At 40.3% G+C, this 16350-nt stretch overlaps 1 long non-coding RNA gene across 2 annotated transcripts; it reads left to right on the top strand.

Annotated features, from left to right (window-relative positions):
• The first annotated feature begins 354 nt into the window (after positions 1-354).
• LOC116791303 lies at positions 355-15896 on the top strand. 2 transcript variants are annotated; one of them, XR_004358683.1, is made up of 4 exons: positions 355-505; positions 601-690; positions 10835-11031; positions 14705-15896. It is a non-coding gene; the product is annotated as an uncharacterized LOC116791303 (long non-coding RNA). The 2 variants fall into 2 exon arrangements; XR_004358682.1 differs by lacking the exons at positions 355-505; positions 601-690 and adding an exon at positions 10241-10484.
• Positions 15897-16350: the final 454 nt, after the last annotated feature.

Below are 16350 nucleotides of genomic sequence, written 5' to 3'. Positions count from 1 at the left end.
TGGCAGGTGAGAGGTATCCCCCTTTTTTGCATTGTTTTACCCCTGAGCTCAGAAGTCAGTACGAGCAGCAACAGGCCTTCACAAATGTGCTAAGGAGGAACCTTTCGGTTTGGCTTCTCAAGGTGCTTTATCTTCTGCTGACAAATTGGTGTCAGGGCCAGAACTCAATGAAGTCTTTAAAGAAAATTTTCCAGTGAATCAGGGGATCTCAAAGGTACAGACCTGCAGTAAAACCAGTGTAACATGTGATGTATCTACTTTTATTCGTCTTTTGAAAGGCTGAAAGCTCAGCTTTGTGGCAAACTGTAAAATCACCTTCTTAGCTGCATCCACATTATTATTTTTCAGGTTTCCTTACATTCCAAAAAAAAAAAGAGGCCAGGACAGTAGATTGCAGTAATTTGCTGTTTGTCTCCCACTGATACCTTCAGTCTCTAAAGCTTCTTGAGCATCTCTGCTGCACTCCTTAAGAAAATTACCTGGACAACAAAGCTGTCCAAACATGGTGATTCCCTGTTTCCCTCTGGATTCATGTCAGCAAGGAGGTGCCACTCTTTTTCCAGAAGGACAGTAACAAAGTTTGTCCCCTGTCTGTTGCAGAAACTCAGGAGACACAATGCCTTCCTGAAGCACTTCATTTCCAGAGCTGGACCAATGTTTCTGTCACCACAGAGGACTTCCAATGCTCAGGTAGGACCTTTTATGGGATTGGCTTGTTTACCACAGAACTGTTTTGCTTCTCTCACTCAGATGCAGGAAAGACAAACAAATGGGCAGAACCTCACAGTGCTACTAAAGATCAGGACAATAGCAGTAGAAATAGAGCTGTATAAGTAAGTGGTTTTTCTGAGCACTAGCAATTTGGAGGGAAAATGTAAACAGTGTCATGATTCTGGAGAAATTAATGTAAAGATGCCAAATTTCCCAAAATCGCTTTTTCCATTGAAAAAGATGTGGGCAGAAATGCTTTTCTCATATTTAGGAGCTAGGTTTCTTTCTCCATTTGAAAACAGATAAGGTTTTCAAAGGAGTTGGTAGCATTAACCTCTTGGAAGAAAACCACTCACTTATTAAAAAACGCTCTTAAGATCCGCATTGGCCATCTCAGCCCATAGATCAGAAACTGAATGCATATGTAACTTTATGCAGTTACTTTCTGCCTGACAGAATAATATATATGAAGAAACAGAGGTTCCATTTGCTGCTGCTGAGCCAGGAGCTGGGGAGCACTGCCCTCATAGCACCCCAGAAACCAGGCTGGTTGCTGAAGGACAGACCTCAGCTGGCCAGAATCAGCAGGAAGGTGTCAAAGGACTTGAGACACCCCCAAAGTGCAGATTCACTTGTATAAATACAGGGACTAATCTTTGGAAATTGCTACTCTGAACTGGATCATTTCCACCAGCAGTAAAACAAGGCAATAGAGATGGTCGTGGCCAGTGAGAAGACAAGAGAGTCCTACACATAAATGTAGCTTTGTTACTGAAAAAGGATTATTTGTTCAGATGTGAAGGGAGGAGGGCTTAATTCCCTCTCATACCTCTTGTTGAAACTAACTTACAAAGCTGCACAGTGGGTGTTTGGAAATCACCTTTACTAGAGGTATTTACTGTTTTAAAATTTCATGTTGTAATGAACAGTCAAGAAATCCAGATGTGCTCTGTTACAATGAGAGTATTTTAAAGGGGCAGATATTCTGATGCACTCTCAGGTCAGGACCTTTCTGTATCTTTTGTATTGCTTCGTTGTTTATTGTCAAGGAGTTTGATTTTCTCAACAACTTTGGGTGATTTTTATGAAATATATTATTGGATGCAAGTAGATACTAATATCCAGGATCAAGTCCTTTCTTCTGATTCCCATTTTATACATAGGACTTATGCAATTAGATTTTTACATTAAACAGATTCCTTCTTTGAAAGCTTAATTAGCTTTCAAATTTAGATTTGAAAAAACACAGAATGAATGAAATTAAATGTTTCTTTTGGATAGCACACTGACAAAGAAAAGGAAATCCCTTGCTATGGGATATTGCAGTCACGGGTCACGAATGTTTAAGCAGGAGTTACTGCCATCCAGAGGAGAAAAGCCATAAGCTGTCATATTTCATTATTTTTTTAAGCATAGAAAGTAAACCTAAATGGTTGATTCCATTTATGTCGTATTAAGGAACCAAACTATAGAGAAATAATATAAATGTACCCAGAAGTTTCTGTGGGTTTTTTTTATGTAGGCATTTATGAAACAAAGTTCAGAGCAACACTGAAGAAGCACAGTGAAAAACACATCCATAGATGAAGCATCAGGTCATAAATAGGATTTATTTTCCCTTCTTCAGCTTGAGATATTTAAGGAAGAGGTTACAAAGCTCGAAGCTTTGTACATGACCCAAAAAGTGAAAAGGAGATGTATAATCTGGGCCACTCGTATCCCAGGCCTCTGATGACAGGAGAGGATGCCCCTTGTCATAGAGAGCTCAGTGAGACACGAGTGGGGATGCTGTCAGGGATGGATTGGGATCTCCCTGCAGGGCACATGGCACTGCTGGCCCACGAGGGCTGTTGGCAGAAAGCACCCAGGACTTGCAGGGTCTGGTAAATCAGGACATGGGGTGATATTGTGGGCTGAAGGTATTTTTCACAGCTCCTGATAACCCAACTAACAAAAAACCCCTGGGTGTCCAGCTCCAAATAAAAGGTCCCTCCTTCTTCAAACCCTCCTTCCCCCAAAAAATGTCAAAAGCAGAGTAGAAAACAAGGAAATAAGTGATCTGGGGAAATATAAAAAGAAAAGGGAGAAGGGGAAGTTCAGCATGTCCCTGAAGTCGAACAAGAATAAACATTCTCAGCCGAAGGGGAAAAGGAAATCTGAAGGGGAAAAAAAACCCACCAGATTATTGAAATGTAGTGCCTTTTTCAGATAGTCCATCACCAGTCACAAAGTGTAGAAAATCCATGAATGGCTATTCATGCTGCGCAAAAACCAATAACAAAAACCCTCCCAAGAAGGGTCTTTCTGAATAACATCTTACGGAAATTGTAAAGATCCTTCTAAACTTTATCGCTTCAGTACTTTTTCTCCTTCATCAGGAATTAATTTCCGGGTGCTCGTATCTGTCCTTACACACATGCTGAGTGTGAAAAGCTGATCCAGGCGTTCTGTGCGGCTTTTCCCGGCCGTTCCCAGGTCGGGGACTATACCCGGGGCAGGAGTTTCATTCCCGCCTGGTCCCACCGGCGCTTCCCGCGGGCACATGGGCCGGCAGCGCCCCCTGCCGGGCGCGGCGCTCCCCCGCGCGCTCCTCGCCCGCGCTCCCGGTGCCGCGGGGACGCGCACGGGCACCGGGCACCAGTCCGGGTCATGCCGCTGTTTTCCAAAATGAAGCAAAAGGAAAGTGTCACTCAGCTCCGCACCGCGCAGGGATTGCCAAAGCGGGGGCGGGAGAGCTCTGAGTTCCCGTTCTGCAGCCTGAAGCACCTGTAACTACTTTCGGGAGGGAAAATTTCCCCATCCGAGGTTAATGCTCTTGAATTTTAGACCACCTCTAAAGACCCCTACTTAGCTTTCTTGGTCAGAGTTTGCCCGCAAGCGTCCCAAACATCTAACCCAGGAAACAGCAGAGCCCAAATCCTCTGTGAACGCAGCCAGAGACATCGGAGGCATCTTCATGTGTGGTATGCAAGCATAGTACCCAAAGGGGTTAAATGAATTAATTCTTTCCTCGAGGGTCTCTGCTTAATGGAGGGATTTCCAGAAGGACCTCAGCCTAGGACCAGTGATATGCTTGCCCCAGTCTCAGATTTATCTGTTGAGGCAGGAGAGAGGTCAAAAGCACTGAGCCTTCCACTTCAGTAAGTTATGTGCCTGATGACCTGCTGTAGGAATAACTATTGATTTCTGCTTATAACTCCTGTTAAGAGTCCTGTACGTATCGACAGTCCTGGAACCTCACATTTAAATACCAGGAGTGCCAAAGACAACCAAGCAAATATCTCAGCTTGCTGTCTGCAAACTTCCCTTTTGGCAAAATATTTCTGGTTTGATTGTTTCCAATGACGTGTATAAAATCTGAAATTTTATTGGTTTACAGCCATTCAAAATAATAAAATACTTAGATAATGGTTTAGGTTTTTTAAACAGGTTATGTTCCCTTCTCCTCCTTTATAAATGCTGAAACTTGAGGGAAGAGGAGAACCTCTCCTTTACTAAATAATTTTTTGTCAATAACATTCATAGTCCATTAAAAATTCCATCAGAATATCCTATTGATTTCACTCAAATACCCACCCCACAGAAATTCAATGAAGTTAGTAGTGAGGCAGGACAAACCAACCCCATGTTTTTTGCCACTGTACCAGGTGCTTTCAGTATAACATCATGTCATCCCTAGCTCCATCACAAGATGACCTGCTTCAATAACATGTGAGGAGCAACTGTTCTTACAGGCAAAAGATAACCCTAGAAAAGCAGTATCCAAGAAAAGCAGAGCAAAAATCACTAACTACTGTTTCCAATTAGAAAATAAAGCATAAGAAAAAGCCCCATTTTACAGAGCTAAAATTGTGTTCTATTTCATATGGTCTATTTTTTAAATATTATAATCCAAATAAAAACAGAGTTTAGAAATCTGTATTAAAAGCTGGAAGCAGCACTGTTGAGATATAAGGAGGTGTATGGGCTAGTACCCAAGATACTGGATATAATTTTCCACCACATTCATCAAACCAAATCCATGTAAACTTTGAACAAGTTTGGCAAGAGTCGTAGTGGTTTTGCTTTTACTGCCATATAAATGGAAAAGTCCCTTGTGAATTGGATATCCCTTGAAATGGGCAAAATCATTGTGGTAAAATGTGTTTATATGTTTTAAGACAATCATGAATCAAGGCAATTTTTTGAAGAAAATTTATGGTAATAATTTCATGCCTGTTTGTTAAGCTGCCTAGTCTACATAGCTGCCTACATGGGTAAGTGCCAATGTAAACAGTCAGCATTAGGTGCTGCCAAATGAAATCATCACCCATTTTAGTGCCCCTTACCAAAGCGTGCTCCTCACTGGCAGCCTTTGGTACATAAACAAACGGATGAATCATCTTGCTAGCTCAGAGGGTGACAGTGAAATTAGATTCCTTCTCTGCTCGATGCAACAGTTTAGTCTTTGAGACAGGAAATCACTTTGTGTTGGGAAGTAGTACTGGGTAAATCTCAACCAGTTTCCAGAACAGTGAAAGGCTCGGGTTGCAGCAGGAACGATGTGATTATGGTGGTCAGGAGGCAGAACAGGACAAGTTCCAGCAAAAACTCCACAGAATGCAATAGCAAATATTGTTCTTGGTGTAGATCTTTAATAGGTCATTCAAAAAATTACGCCAAGGTTAATTTTACAAATACATTAGTCTCCTAGAGCTGTTTCTATAGAATTCTATTCAATATGGTAGGATTTTTCTATACATATACTTGTCTGTGCCCTGCATCAATCACCCTGAGCACAGTTTTACAGAAGTAAAACTTCACTAATAATGATGTAAAGGAGGAAACACAGAGAAGTAAGAGTTCTTTTTCTCTCCCACTTCCTGTCAGCCATAGTATCTCACTATCAGTGAAAGCTGGCAGACGGCTCAGTGACAAGTTACCAAAAGATAAAGAAGGCACAGATTGTTCAAGAGAACTTTGAGAAGCATATCCTGTGAAGGATCTGCACCAAAGCTGATTTTGCTTCCTCTTTGTCAAGGCAGAGGCTAAACTTTGGAGTGGTGTCAAGTTGGTTTTTATGATACTAAGATCTCCCTGGGAATTTATGAGACTCTCTCTTCAGATTTAAATTATCTCTTCAGGAAGTGTGGGTTATAGATCAGTCGTTTTAAGCCAGCTGACCTCAGTCACCTTCAGTGACAGGTAAACTCAAGCTTAAATTAGTGAAAGGATCCTCAAGGTCATTGGTTTCTGTTGAGGGATGTGTGTGTCTGTGCTATCAGAATACTCAAATAAGAGAAATGTGATGCAAAGTGGGGTCACTCACAGCAGTGCTGCAGATACAGAAAACTAAACTAATGTAAGAACCGTTGACATTTAATTCCAGAATTGTTAATGCTTCCCAAATGGTCCAGATTTAAAGGGAATTAAATTCAATAGTGAATCCCACTTTATATGATGATACAAGAAACTGATAGAAATTCCCTGTTCAGTGACAAAGGAGCTAAGCAATATCTGAGGCATTTGGGTTACTCATAGCAGGCTTTAAATATTGCCTGAAAAGGTGTTGCCTTTTGTACAGCTCACTGTAACCTACCTGTAAAGCTTCATAATTTTCATGGCTGTTTTACATGCAAGAAGTGTGATTTCAAGCTGAAATGCTGGCCTTAAATATTCAGGGTGGGTTCATTAAATTCCCAACAGCAGTGAAGGGTGAAAAAGGCACTTGTAGAGCTCTCAAGACTGCTCATCAATCCTGGGCAAGGAAGTGTTCCAGTGTTTTCAGTGTCTTTGCAAGGCTATTGAAAGGCAGAAAACGTTAGGTATGTTCAGAGATATTGCGGAAGGCAGTAAACCATGCAGTGCACTTCTGGAGTGAGTTTTTTAAGTAGTTTATGATTTTAAAACTCAAAGCTCCATCCACATTGCAATTTAAGCATTTGTAGTTATTCTGACCAAGGGAGAAATTAGGAGAAGATGATGGATTCTATTGTAGGAGAGTTATTTAATGCCCTATTCGAACAGTATTCAGATACTCCATCTGAAGCTTTCATCTAGAGTAAACATTGTCTGAAAGAAATTAAAATGATGGAACATTTTCTTGGCTGTTAGACATCTGAGAAATCCAGAAGCAGATGATGCCAGACTATCTGTCATATGTGTACTTCCTCTAGTCTTATTCTCCTGAATGAAATGTGGTTACCACAAAGGATATTTGCAATTGAGACGGATAGATCAACTAGATTTGGCTTTCCTAGATGTGGTCTATCTCTTAGCAAGTGTTTTACAGTTTCTATTACAAATTTGAAGGAAAGTTTTTCTCATTAACAATTGTCAGGTTGCATTTTAAGCACAGAAAAATTAAGGATATTGAGGTAAGTTTCAAGTCACCATTTTAGAGTTTTAGACAAGCACCCTCATTGACTCATTTGAGGCACCCAGTATACTAACTGGACCATTTACAGATTTACTTCTATTTCATCAATCACTGAAGTAAAAATTAAATAATCAAAGCATATTTATGTATCAAATTACAAAAATATTTTTAAGCTATTTTAAGTAGTAAATACATAATTCCAATGCTTAAATAAATAAGAAAAAATGCAATTCAGTAAAATTTAATTTAATAACACCTGTAAGGAAAACATTTCTGATTTCTTCGGGTCAGTTTTTGAATCATAAATAATTTAGGCTGAAAGAAACCTCTGGAGGTCATCAACCCCCCTTCTCAAAGCCAGTTTCATTACATTAGGTTGCTCATGGCTGTGTCCAGTCTAGTTGAACCCTCCAAAGACAGAGATTCTGCAACCTCTGCTGAATGCTGATTGCTGCAATGCATTGGTAGGAAAGCCATACAAATGCAAAATTATTCTCCATTTTTCTGGATACAATATGAAATGTTCCACTTCCTATCAGAGGACGTTCTCCCTTACTTAACTTTCTGAATTGCATATATACCTTTCAGGAATCATATATCAGAACGTATATCTGGGGGTATCTAACAGGTGCCAAGAGGTGCCTCCTCCACTTAGGCTTGCACAAGCCTACTGTGAAAATGATTACTTAAGTAGCTCAGAATTCAAACTTAGCACAGTAAGTAAAATCCTTTGGTTAGTCTGTGGTTTGTTCCCTTGTTTGCAGAACCTGTTGGGTTTTTTTCTCCAGTTGTTTTAAAGCTGTACTTCATTGTCTCTAAAAGGTCTTCTAGATATTTCATTTAACCTATAGCATTTTGGTTCCTTATCCAAAGTTTTAATGGTCTTTACTTATGCTTCATAGGAAAATATTGACAAAAGCCTTATCCAGCATCAATTCCCATAAAAATGCATCAGGGGAATTTTTGCAACACTTATACTTCCCAAGCTGCTTTTCTTTGTGGGGCAATCTGTGGGTCTTTCTGCCTTACCCTGTCCTCCTCCTTGGATCTGTCTGCGGGCAGTTGTGGCAATATCAGGGTGGGCAGGAGTAAAATCTGATTCATTTTCTTCTTGCCTTGGAACAAAACCCTCATTTTATATCTAATGTTATTTTTCTGGCCAACAGTCTCTTAGAATTAACTATGCTGTAATCAGCTTTTCAGATTTAAATCTCTCTTAGGCTTACTGGGGAGGTGATAAAAATCTGAGGATTGCTATTGTCACTAGTATTTAGAAACGGTCCCTTAAAAAGTGTGCAGTGATTTAACTCACATTTTTTGAAAAATTCTGGAAGCTCCAGCATCACTGCTAGAACCACTGGTAGCCCTTCCCAGTGTGTAAATCCCCACTGAGTTCAAAGCCCCTGTGCAGACCTCATCTGATCTCTGCAGAACTGGGGAGCAGAGGTTCTGCCTCATCCCTGCTGACCTGTCCTATCTCCTTCAACTTCTGTCTCCTCTTTCGTGCAGATCTCAGGTCAGGACAACCAGGAAAGCTTGTGAGTACTTTTGTGGCAAAGTGCTGCTTTGAGAAATACACATCAAAGACACGATCCCTACTTCTTTGGTCCCAGATACCTGCAGTACAGAGGTTTGGATCCAGACTAATGCTGGGAGCCTCTTCTTCTACCTTCCTGGGAGACCAGTGCTGCACTAGGTCAAGATCCCCTGCCAGAAATGAACATGGGGCATTTGTTTAAACTGGGAAGCTGATAGTGTTGAACCCATCAATTTGAATAAATCAACTGGATACCCTCTTGCCATCTCTAAAGTAAATCTATATAGTATTGTGAAACTTTATTTATTTTAAGCTTGCAATATTTACCAAAGCAAACAAAAAGGGTTCTTTCTAACTTCCATAGCATTTTTCTGCTGAGCTATTTGTCAGAAAGATATGTTCATGTATAATTAAATATGGCTTGCTTAAACCTTTGCAGTTGGTAGCTTAATATATGTTTTGTTGTGCTTTGAGTACAAAGGCTATATTATGCTTTTGTTGGCATCCTTGCTGGTTAGTATGCCAACTGCATAATTTTGTTCTCTGCTATATGTCAGGATTCGAGTGCCGAGGGCTCAACAGGTGGTGCTGGGATAAAGTTCTGGCAAATCAAATAGGTAATGCGGTTATTTCTTTTGTCAAATTATAATTGAAAACAGAGACGAGTAAAATGAAACTCACATTTTCCTGGTGCAAAACAGAGTGTAGAATTAAATACAAATCAGTTTCCATGACAAATATACATTACTACTGCGGCTTGGTCTGTAAATAAACATGCAACACCTTAGTTTTGATGTAGAATGATTTGTTCCCTGTAAATTTAAACCTTAAGCGTCAGTGTTTAAACAATAACAGAAGGCTAGAGTCCTCCAAGAATCTTCTTTCTTGTACATATATTCAGAAAACGTGCCAAAAGCTTCAAAAAAACTTTGAAAAGATTTAAATCTAAAAAGTCAGAGACTTTGAGACAATCTGTGATACATAACTCAAATGTTTAACATCGAGAGTTTCCTGCCATATTGTTTTCTAATCATTGCTATATCCATGCTCCAAGCAGAAAATGCTAAATACGTTGGAAATTCCAGTGAATGTGCTGAATGAGGTGCTGCTCATTTTATGCTTGACTTGGATAATGTTTATTAATTCTAAAATCATAAAAATGGGATAAAACCTATAACAAAAATGCAACAAATCATATATGCATAGCTTGGTTTTCCAAAATTGCACATAAAAAGGCCTATGCACTTCCAGGCCTATTCACTTCACTATTGTAGCTGATCTTTTTACACTGAGACATTTTTATTTTCCTCTGAGGGCCTATCTAAATCTAAGTAATCTTATCTACAGTTTCTATAATCATTGTGGGTTTATTTAGTTTTCCATTCCTCCTCATTCAAAGACTCTTCTTCTAAACTATGAATTATTCAACTCCAAGTTTTGTTTTGTCAGATCTGAACCCATCATCCACTGAAGCAGCTTCCTGCAGTGGCCCCCGGTTCCTTAGACTGTCATAAACATCTTTATGTCCTTTCAAGCTCTTATTTAACTCAAGGTGTTACCTTTGTGTGGGACTAGATGGTACATCCTCATCTCTCAATAACTAATAACCATAAGTGATCAGGAACTAAGCAGCATGGAAAAAGGGTATCACATCAATCCATAAGCATCATTATTTTCAATTTTTGTATACTGTAGTGACCATGGTTTAGTCCTAGCAGGATGGATGCATTTCTCTCCCACGGCAGCAGGCTGTGGCTGTGACACCAACTGCAGGCAGCCAATGGGACCAGTGGCTGTGCCCAGCCTGGGGCTCACCTAAAGAGCCTCAGAAACTACTGAATGTGGCACAAGAAATTGCTGCACATGACAGATCACAGGGTAAGAACCTGACAAATTTACAGATGGCGCCATGAGGAATTCACAGGTGGTTAAGGAGGAGTTGTGAGAAACAGCTGAATTTCAGAGAAATATGGGGGTGAGATCTGGGGTTGTTTTGGGGAATGGGATAGTGCAAGGCCAACAGTACCAGGTAACTATATCAGCTTACACACACAAGGCTGAGATCACCTTGAAATGGTACCAGAAATACCAAAATTCAAATTCAACATCTACAGAAGTTGAATATGGAGCAGAGATTAACTGGATTTATGGAGAGATAATAAATCCATGAACCTTTTAGCTGTTGCCTTAGGGCTAGTCACCAGTTTAATTTCTTCACACTTTTTCAGTATGAAGATATCTGGGAACAACAAGATTTTGGCTCAGAATAAGGATCCCACTTCAACATAACCCTCTTCACAATCCCATGCTTGGACTGATCATGTTCCTGGGGAAGGAGGGCACAGCTTCATTAACCCAGCAAAGATGCACCCAGTTGCCTCAGGAGTTAATCTGGCAGCTTCACTGCAGGGGACTGGCTCAGAAGGTAAAAGTATCTTAAAGACCAAGTATTATTAAATTCTTTACCCCTTTAAAAATCCTTTCACTGTGCTACTGCATTTCTAGACTGGTGTGGGACATGCTGTGTGGACTGATCCCCACTCTCTCTGATTTGCCATTAATGTTCAAGGCACAAGAAGAAGTGTTCTGGCTTTTCTTTTCTTTTTTTTTCTTTTAAATAACCATGTTGAATATTTATCTTAAACCTCAGGTAGCTATTTAGAAAAGAAACAGCTGAGAAGCAGATAATGTACCCCTTTCACTGACAAAAGATTTATGTCTTGCCTGGCAGGACTTCATACTTAGAGAGCTCACAGCTGACATAGTCAAACACAAGTAGCACGTAGGCCAGTGTTTGTCCAGGGTAACCGAGACTGCTGCTCCCACACTTTTTTGTGTGAAATTAAATCAGCCACATTAAAATTGGCAAAGATTTAAAAACATGATAAAAATTCTATTAAGCAGAGGGGAGAGAGGCTCAGAAGCGGTTTGAATCAATGAATACTGTGCAAAAATAAGTGGGGTATGCCTGAATATTTCTGCTGACCTTCTGTAGGAGCCATCTGTCTAGTTGCAAGGTACCCTCTCCCCATGGGAATGGGTGAAGAGTTCAGCCACAGTGCTGACCACCCTTCCCCCACAGCTGTCAAAACCATTGTAGTTTGGCCCTAGCACATGTATCACTAAATTTCATGCTGTGCCAAAATGAGAAGGGAAACAGTATGAAACGTGGTTTTAGGCACCTCTTTGCCACGGACTACATGTAGCTCGGTGTCACTGACTTCTGAGAGAAAAGGCTTATCTGCATTTTAGCACAACTTTTTAGTCAATGTCTAGGAAAAAAACTACTAATTTTTTTTTTTTAAGCAGGGATTGACAAAGGTAGACTAGAATAGTAAAATTCTGCATTTCCCAGGAAATCCTTAATTTTCCTAGGATAATATGACAGTTTCCACCAGCTTTGCCACAGCTCAAATGAAGCAGAAGGAATAAATGTCTTTTAGTATAGTGTTTATACTCAGATGGGCTTTCAAGGGAGGCCAGAAGTAGGGGCAATGAACTGGGTACACCTTCATTTCATGAAGTGAACAGATTCACTGTGGTTTTTCCCTTTCCCTGCCCCTCATCACTCTGCCAGTCCAGACAGCTCTACCCACAGAAGTGCTACTGATGGCAGCCTAAACTGCGTATTGGACAGCACAGGAGGAATTTGGCCCAGAGGAAATAAATTAACCATACATCTCCTTAAAATACCCCCTCCCATCTAATATAAATAATGCTAATATCTTTAGAAGTATTACTGTTACCCTGGGATTGAAAAAAAAAAAAAAAAACAAGAATAGTCAGGAAAATCATTTTCTGGTCTGCATCACACTGCTGGAAAGCCTAGAGGTCGATGAACACAACTAGATGGCCGCAGACCCAGGTGCCATTTCTCCTCTAGGTGATATGTTCTCCATTGCATCAGGCAAGTCACCATGTTTCTTCTTCATAATTTCATCCACAAAATGAGAATGAACCTATACAACTCCAGTTCCAGTGAGGATGGTAGAGCTAATCTGACTTGGTTGTGAAATGAGAATGCTAAAATAGAAAAAGGCTCCTGAAATTCAAATTATTCATATTATTCCATGCTGTTCCATTACAGAAGAATGGCAGATTTTTCTCTGGTACTTAGGAACAGAGGAACAGCAAATTTTTCTGGTTTTTCTTTTACATTGTTACAAATGAGAATAGAATCTGCCCTTTGCCTTTCGATGTACGGAATTTGATTAATTGAAAATTAGAAATGTAATATCTGTTTTATTTTGATCTCTTAGAGCTTATGCTATGTTTGATTTATTGAAAAGAAGAAATAAAGGTTTTTTCTGTGTAGTTTTTTTGCCATCATTTTCTGTGAGGGCACAAAATGAAACAGATATTTGGAGAAATAGGGGGCCAGAGGGTATGTGTATGTGTGTGTGAGAAGAGTTCGTACATGAATGTGTGTGTGTGTATTTATATATGTGCATCTAGTTAAACCTGCAACCAGATTTCAAATTTTTCTTGAGTTTACATATAAAAAAAGGAATTATTTAGACTGAAAATAACATCCCTCTCTGTTATTAAAAAATGGGGGCGACACACCAAACCCTCCAGGACAGAAGTATGATAGATATAATTTGTCCTCTCTACCAGCCCTCTTACAGCCCAGAAATATATACTTAGAGTTATATTTTCATCTCAGTTCGATGTACCAGGTTTTAGCGACTCAAATCCCCTTTTCCATTAGTGTAAGTTAAGCCGCTCAGGCTTTGTGAGTGGATGCTGCCCTACTTTTGCTGCTCTGTCTCTGTGAACCTTCAGTTCTCCTTCCCTAGACCGCCAGGGAGTGAATCCTCACTGGCTCTGGCTGGCTGGAGCATCACTCACAGGCTCAAGCATCACCTACTGTGCCTCTCCAACCTGTGACTCATTTAACACTTAGCTTTCTCCTCCAGGTGAGGACAGTTCACAGCAACACAGCCCCAGGTGGCAAGGACTGCTGAGTGCAGCCAGCCCAGGCAAGCAGTGCCACATCACCAGCACATCTCAGCTCCTGCTACTCAGGCCCGGAGATTAGCAGGGGAAGAGGCTGTGAATCAAAATCTGGGCAGAACTGAGTCTGTGTGCATTCCCAGACTCAGTTCTGCCATCCCACCTCTGCATACAGCTTCCCACTTCCCTCTTATTGTTCTTGGATACACGTATGTGACATGATGCTTTTTGAACAGCTCTTAGCTTTTCCCTCAGAACCAACCTCTCTATTTTGTTTTCTATAATTTCATCTTTGTTTCTTTTGACTACAAATAGTCTACTAGGGGCAGAGGACTTATCCACACAAAGTCTTATCATTGTGAGACCTAAAATGGCAATGTTTACCCTGCAGTGTCTGGTTTCCAGTGACTGTGACAGGCATTGCCTTGTATCACATGCCTAAATTTCGTAACAGTGAAGGGAGAAGGGCTTGATACCTTACTGAAACCTATTTCAGCCTTTTTTATGATTATATTATGATTAATGGATAAGACTAAACCATTTGTAGTGCATTCATTATCACAAACAATATTGAAAGTAATTTGATCCCTACAATACTTTCTTCTTTTAATAATACTATACAGTGGCAAAAAGGCTATGAAATCCTGTGCAGAGATCTTTATCTTAGTTGAACTGGTTGAAATATAGACAATGGAAATTCTCTGGGTTGACACTGGTATAATAGGAAGCAGCATATGACCTGCTCTTCTGAGCAATGTGCTGTCACCACGAACTACATCCCCATACATACCCAACATATAAAAAGTTTATTTGTCAGCCTTTTCCTGTGAGCTCTTTATTTATGGCTACTTTATCATCTGAAATAAACCATGTTTGTCATGATTAGAAACATAACAGTCTTGCAAAATCTGAAGTTGTATAGGTGAATGTGAATGCTTTTATTATGAAGCCATTTTGCTGTAAGCACAGAAGAAATCAGATAGCGCCATACTGTGTTACTCAACTAGCAGGTGAAGTGTGATATGAAAGCACAGTGTTCAGAAAACCCTTCCTGGCATGGTGTGTTTCACCAAAAGATTAATTACTCTCTTTCTCCCAGGAGCTGAAAAGTTGGAAACTCAAACTATTATTTTTGTCTGCAGCTTCTTCAGCTGTGTACATGGGCACAGCACCTCCCTGGGCCCTGGGCTCCCCCTTAGAAGGTTCTTTCACAGCTACCACAGAAGACAGTGTCATGTGCCACTTACTACAGCATGTACCATTTAGCTCTGGAGAGATGCACTAAGGGCTCACCTGAGGAATGAGAGCTCAGGTAAGACGTTGACTGACAGATGTGGATGCCAGTACTGCTCAGTGGTCAGATACATTCAGCAGAGTGAAGCTGCCAACTTTCTAAATATAAGGAAAAGAACTATGTCCTGACATGGTCATTCTCAAATTCAACTCCTCCCAGAAGGATGGAGTAAAAATAGCAAGCTTTGCAGCAATTTACCTTAAAATGGCAAAGTTGAGTAAAAAAAAAGAGCAGCTAGCACAGTCCACTGAGAGTCTGCTTAAAGGTACAATAAAGGTCCAGTGTAAATATATACCATTAAACACTCTCCTTAAATATTAAAAGTAGTTATCCTGTCAAAGGGGCAGAGAACATGGTTTTCAGAGAAAAAAGGCACCCTTGGGAAAGTAAATCATATCCAGTGGAGAAAAGTAGATAAGAACTGACTTGGAGAAGTTAACTAAAACCACCATAAATAGGCCAACAACATTTTGAAAAGTGACTTACTAACCATAGAAACCTAATAACTGCATTCAGTTACCTCAGACTAGATGACTACCAGTGAACTGGTGGTGCCAACACATGAAAGAGGTGCAAATGGAGCAGTTCTGGATTGCAGGAAACCTTTGCATTGACCTCAGTACCACAGGAATGGAAAAATATGAAAATAAGTGAGACAGGCTCAGAGGTGACCCTGAGACCTAGGGTCTGCTAAACCTGACTGTTGCAGCAAACAAACTGGTAGAAGTTGTAATAACTAAGACTCAAATTAGTCAACATAGGAAAAATATGTCCCTCAGAGAATGTTCTCTTTCCTGGAGAAACCCCAGACAGTCCAGTTCAATGTGCACCCTCTGAGACACAACTGTGTACTGCTACCTTACTGCATGATGTCACTGTGTTAGAGTCATCAGAATCTATTGCAATTATAACTAATATTACAGGGCTTTGATTTTTTTGTTGGATGGAACAGAATTCTCTGTACATCTGACTTCTTTTGAAAGCTGCAAGCCAAATCTCATCTGCATGAATTAGACTGTGAAAATGTTCTGCTGGAGCTGCCTGTGGAATACAACTTAATGATAAATTGCATGCATGTTGTAGAGAGACATAACAGAATGTTATTACCGTTGTTCATCCTTTGGAATTTAGTCTGCAGAGTCTGAGCTTGTTAATCAGCAGTTCGTCCTGCTCTTACTCGTGTGTGTTCAGTGCCAAGAGTGAATTTCCTCTATATGCTTTTCCACTGGAAGCTTTGCCAAAGGTCTTTTGTTCAGTATGTCAGTCAGCTGTGCTCTTGCTTTAATTGTGCCAGTAACTCATGTCTGGAGATTATTCATTCTGGTCTGGTGCAATGTGTCAGCCCGAAGCTGATGGAGACACTGAGTGTTGTGTAGACCCAGTTCAGGGCTGGGGACACCAAATCTGATTCTGAACCTTTTTTCAAGTGCCCTGAAGCTCTGAACAAGGGGATTTTGAAGGTGTGCTAAGACTGTAAAAATACTAATTTCTTTA

The sequence above is a fragment of the Chiroxiphia lanceolata genome, chromosome 9, assembly GCF_009829145.1.
Source record: "Chiroxiphia lanceolata isolate bChiLan1 chromosome 9, bChiLan1.pri, whole genome shotgun sequence".
In the NCBI taxonomy this organism is placed as follows: domain Eukaryota; kingdom Metazoa; phylum Chordata; class Aves; order Passeriformes; family Pipridae; genus Chiroxiphia; species Chiroxiphia lanceolata.
The sequence above is the reverse complement of the archived record's forward strand: the minus strand, read 5'-3'. Positions and strand labels throughout refer to the sequence as shown.